A 5837-nucleotide genomic window follows, 5' to 3' on the forward strand; every position below is an offset into this window, starting at 1 on the left:
TCTGTCCTACAACTGGGTCCCCACAGTGAATAACACTCTGTTGTATGCTTAAATTTGCTGCTCTGTGAGCTGGGGTTATGGCTCAGTTGCAGAACACTTGCTTGGCACATGTGAGGTCCTGGGTTCAATCCTTAGCACCACACAAAAATAAATAAAAGAAAGGTATTGTGTCCAACTACAACTAAAAAAAGTTTTTTGATTGTTCTGCTTGAAAGTGTTCTCACTACACACGCACACAAACACAAACACACACAGACACACACACACATATGTGAGTGGGTGGATATGTTAATTAGCTTGATTACAGTAATCATCAATTTCACATGGTACTTTTATTTTATTTTATTTTTAAGCAGTTGTTATTATACTAATGTATTAAGACAAGTACAAAATAACCTTGTAATCAGGGTACTGTATCAGTCAATAACAAAGGAAAGACCACTACAGTATGAAGAGATATACAAATGACTCAAGTATATACAGCTTTCATAGTTAACAGACAATTTTAAATGGGAAGTTGGTTTCTTTAACAAATGGTAAATTTTCTTGAAATAGGAAAAACAATATACAGTGCTCTAAGCATGAATAATAATTCCTGCCATAAATACAAGTGCCTTGCAGAAACTCCATGCAAATTTCAATTCCATTCTCTTTGTGAGTGTGACACTGTAGCTGACTTACCAGCTCAAACACTAGGTCAAGGGAAGCCTCCTCACTTTTGTCCTGGAAGAGCTCAGTACTCAATTTATCACTGATGTCCAAATGTCCAAATCTGTTGTCTTGAAAAATCCCTGGAATATAATCAATCCATTACAATGTATATGCAGTCGGGGCTAGTAGGAATATCACTTGAAACTGAATGTGAATGTTTTCTCTGATAAGTAGATACTGATCCATAATGGGGGAGGGGGCAAGGGAGGAATGGATGAACTTTGGATAGGGCAAAGGGGAGGGATGGAAAGGGAGGGCCATGGGGGTAGGAAAGATGGTGGAATGAGATGGACATCATTACCCTAGATACATATGGGAAGACACGAATGATGTGACTCTACTTTGTGTACAACCAGAGAAATAAAAAGTTGTGCTCCATTTGTGTACTATGAATCAAAATGAATTCTGCTGTCATGTATGACTAATTAGAACAAATAAATAAATTTTTTAAAAAGTTCAGTCTGGAAGTGCCCTGCGGTCGAATGGACCACTGTCTCACCCGTGGTTTCTGGTGGAAAGCTGTGATTTGGATTGGAACCGTTTTTTCTGGAACATCAGTGGAAAGACGGGCTTCTGGTAGTTGGTCCCCCACAGGAATCAGGACAGATACATCATTTTCTTCTGTTGGACATGATGGATTAATTTCCAGAGGTTTCATTTCCATAGGTTCATGGAAACTAAACTGCTCTCATCACCACTCTCGTCTCTAGATCTAAAATCCCCATGAACTGATCCAGATTCTAGCAAACTGTTTAACATTGGTCTCAAGACCTCTTTGAGTTCCCAATCTCTTCTGATCCTGCTTTTTCTTAGAACAGTCTTCAATGGAGTGGTCTTCTCAGAGTCTCATTTGGCATCAAAGGTCATCAGAACAAGAGGCAGGCTGCACTGCACTGTCTGGCTCAGGTTCGGTGGTTTCCATTCCCATAATGTGGATCAGCTCCAATTCCTCCTCAGGGTCTAAAAACCCTACCAGAAAAGGAAGAAAGATGATCATTTACAAAATGACAATTGAATCCCATTCATTCATTAAAATATTTTGTGTTGGTTTGTGACTAAGTCACTGAAATCACTCCTCCTGTGCTGTATTTATTCTCTACCAGTCCATTTTAACTTTTAAGAAACGAAGGCTCCAAAACAGCACAAGCTATTCAAAATCAAAGCACAGGTAAAGGCAGGTGAGAAAGAATGACTTTGAACAGGACTTGGCAATTATTTGTGGACTTAACACTTTGTAATTCTGCTGGGTTATGAATTTTTATCATAAGGCCAAGGTGGGGTAGGATAGGAGACAGACATAACTGTGTCTAGATGAAGATAGCAAAGAAACTCATCTCAGTTTGTGGTTCTCTTTACAGTTGTTTATGTATCATCGGCTTCATGAGTTGAGAAAAACTTGGAATCTTTGTGAGGGGGAAAAGTTCATCAAATGAAAGATAAACTTCAAAATTAAGTTGTGAATTTGGGGTATGAGTATATACAAAGAAAACAAGAGACTCTCAATTCAAGTGTTACATGGGATAAAGTCAGAAGCCTGTTAAACATTTCTATATTCATAAAGTTCCAATATACTCCAAGAATGTGAAAGGCCTAAGTATGGCAATTGCCAGAAAAACATTACCACTACCGAGAAAGAATACCAGGTTTTCAGCTTCAGCAGTAACCACACTGCATACTGTGTTAAAAACCAAACAGGACCCCATTATAGGTAAAGGCCTCATTTTTGTCTCCAGAAAAGTTACATATGTGCACTTTAAAAAGCCAGTAAAGGCATATTATAGAAAGGCAGCATAAAATACACACAAAATTTCAGATACTAAATGAACTCCCCAAAGAAAGTAAAATGTTCTTGCAAGAATCAGAATCCTTGAACAAAAGTGAAATTTGAGAGTATTGGCTGAGATCATGCCAAGCAAGAAAGATAATGAGCAATTGATTCTCTTCTCTTTTCCACCAAACTGAAAGGACATGTGATGCAAAAGCCTAGGCCTTAATCAAATATGCATGGAGGGTGTCCAGTACAGTGCCCAGCACAATGCACACAGTGGGTGTTCCATACATATTTCTTAGCTGAATTAATGAAGAAAAAGGCATGCATTAAAGGCTAAGTTTTTGGTTGCTTGTAGGTCAAAAACAAAAACTGAGTTTTGAGAAAAACATTAAAGTCCTAATTGGAGAGATTCATAATTGATCTATAGAAAGTGAATAATCAAACTTAGAAACACAAATCACAGAGCATGGCTCATGACAAAGTGTTTGCCCAGGTACAAAAGGAAGCAGTGGAAAAAGGAGCTTTCAGAGTGAGTGGTCATCCTCAGGGAAAGCTAGGAGGCAGCCAAGCAAGGCCTGGGGTTCATCCTCTGGTGCTCCTGCCTGGAGGCACAACTGGCACAGCCCGCGGTGTTCCCTCCGCACCACCTGAAGCCCACGCATGCTCACTGACCACTCACCTGGCCCCCACCCCGCGCCGGCGGACAGGTGGGTGCGGGTTCCCTCAGGCGCTCAACCGCCGCCCCTCCCCAGCTCCAGGGCGCCCCAGGCGGCACCCAGTCCCCATCAGCAGGCACCACAGGGATAGAGGTAAGAGAGACACGGGTTGCTGCGCGCCATCCACGCTGCGGGTCCCAGAGGCTCCTCCCGGAGGACACCTGCCCGCCGGCCGCCCTGGCGCGCGGGGCAGGCAGCGTCCTAGCGGGAAAGAGGCGCCCGAAGTTCTGGTTCAGCTGCCGCGGGCCGCGGGTCTCAGGCCGCGGAAATGGCCGCCTCGGCCGGTCCGGCTTTGCACACCTGCCGGCGACGGGCGGAGCGTGAGGCCGGGCCAGTGGATGCCGCGCCCGGGCAGCGCAGGTAGCGACCAGAGCGGGACCTGAGCGGCACCGCCATCCCGCAGCCTCCAGCCTTCCAGGCTTCCGTTAGCGGAAGCGGGCGCTGGGAGGGAGCGCGGCGGACAGTGCGCCCCCTGCTGGCTGATCGGCCACTCGGCCGCCAAGCCGCCAAGGAAAGCCCAGGACTCTGCAGCTATTTCAAATCAAAGGCTGAATGTTCTCTCTGATAAGTGGATGCTGATCCATAATTGGAGAAGGGGGGATGGAGGAACTTTGATGGGGCAAAGGGAGGGAGGAGTGGGAAGGGGGAAATGGAGGCTGGAAAGATGGTGGGATGAGATGGACATCATTACCCTAGGTCCATGTATGAATGCACAAATGGTGCATCGTGTACAACCAGAAAAATGAAAAGTTGTGCTGCAATTGTGTACGGTAAATCACAATGCATTCTGCTGTCATATACACCTAATTAAAATTAATTACTTAATTTAAAAATAAATCAGCAAACTACAAAAAAAAAAGAATTTTAAAGCTCTCTAGAAGCACATGGAGATACAAGGAAGCCAAATGATCATAAAATATTGAGAAAGAACAGTGGGGACTTGACAGGACTCCACAATGGGCAGGAGGAGTGGCGAGATGGAGATGCTGCCTTTGAATTGTACAGTGCGTTTATTATGTTTTAACCCATTGGACAATTGTCCCATGGGACAATCCACGTATTTCATTGAAGCAGCCCCAGAACACTCTCCCAGGGAATCCATCACCACTCCATAGCTGCTCCTCCTGCTGCCAGGATGAGGCTCCGTGTCTCCTTTATCCAGACGCAGAGGCTGCAGGTGCTGCTGGCACCAGGGTGTGTGACTGGGGTGGGGGGCTGCCCACTATGTCCCTGATGGAGATGCCACTAGAGAGGTTCAATCTCTTACTCTGCAGGGACTGACAACCACTCTGCCTGTCCAACCCCAACTCATCAGGGCCATGGTCAGTGAATCACTAGGTGTGGAAGGACTGGGAAAACCTGGCCTTCAGAGTCTCCCAGGCTCCTCATGCAGGCAGGACCACCCACTGCACCCAGATTTGCAGCCCTGTGGGCAAGCAGTCCTGGCCTCAAGCAGGGACAGTATGGCTTCAAGGACGAGTGGGACACATCCCAGTCCTGGAATCCCTCAGCTGCTGTGAAGCCTCCTAGGACTTGGGACACATTTCTCAATCTGAGGATTGAAGGACGTGGTGTGTCAAGATATATATCACTTTTTGCACATATGCCACATTCAACCAAGTCCAATACCTATTCATTTCAATGCAGTACTCATGTGGAAGATCAGGATTGTGGTTACTTATCTTCCTTTTTTCCCCTTTTGTGACTGAGAATCAAATAATATAAACATAGTCAGTTTTTTTCTTTGTTTTACTTTTTCTAATTTTTTTTCTAATTAGTTACGCATGAGAATAGAATGCATTTTGACACATGACTCATAAATGGAGTATAGCCTCTCATTCTTTGGTTTGTATGTGATGTAGAATCATCGTGGTCATGAAATCATAAGCCATAATTTCATTCTTCTTTAAAGCTGAGTAATATTTCATTGTGTGCACATGCCTCACGTTCTTATCCATTCATCTGTTGAACGGAACCTAGGTTTGTTAAATAGTTTATCTATTGTGAATTGATAAATATTGATAAACTTTGATGTGATTACATTACTGTAGTCTGCTGATATTAAGTGCTTTGAGTATAAACCTAAGAGTGGGATAGCTGGGTCAAATGGTGGTTTCATTCCCAGTTTTCTGAGGAATCTCAATACCACTTTCTGTAATGTTTGCACCAATCTGCAAGGCCACGGGCAATGTATGACTGTACCTTTTCTCCCACAGCCTCATCAACATTTAATACTGCTTGTATTCTTGATAATTGTCATTCTGAATGGAGTGAGATAAAATATTAGAGTAGTTTTGACTTGCATTTTTATAACCACTAAAGGTGTTAAACATTTTTTCATATATTTGTTGGTTGATTGTATATCTTCTTAGTTAAGTATCTGTTCTGTTCCTTAGCCCATTTATTAATTGAGTTATTTGGTTTTTTTTTTTTTTTTTGGTGTTGAGTTTTTTGAGTTCTTTATATATTCTGGAAATTCTCTATCTGAGGTGCATGTGGTAAAGATTTCATCCCATTCTGTAGGCTCTATCTTCACATTATTGATTGTTTTCTTTACTGAGGAGACAGTTTAGTTTGAATATATCCCATTTATTGATTCTGGATTTTACTTCTTGTGCATTAGGAGTCTTGTTAAGGAA

General features: G+C 43.1%; 1 long non-coding RNA gene across 1 annotated transcript; it reads right to left on the reverse strand.

Moving 5' to 3' along the window:
* Positions 1 to 313: 313 nt before the first annotated feature.
* Positions 314 to 3678, reverse strand: LOC144374051 (uncharacterized). Its single transcript, XR_013433581.1, has 2 exons — positions 3162 to 3678; positions 314 to 1680 (listed from the first exon to the last, which is right to left on the reverse strand). It is a non-coding gene; the product is annotated as an uncharacterized LOC144374051 (long non-coding RNA).
* Positions 3679 to 5837: the final 2159 nt, after the last annotated feature.

The sequence above is a fragment of the Ictidomys tridecemlineatus genome, unplaced genomic scaffold (assembly GCF_052094955.1).
Source record: "Ictidomys tridecemlineatus isolate mIctTri1 unplaced genomic scaffold, mIctTri1.hap1 Scaffold_5646, whole genome shotgun sequence".
NCBI classification, from domain to species: Eukaryota; Metazoa; Chordata; class Mammalia; order Rodentia; family Sciuridae; genus Ictidomys; species Ictidomys tridecemlineatus.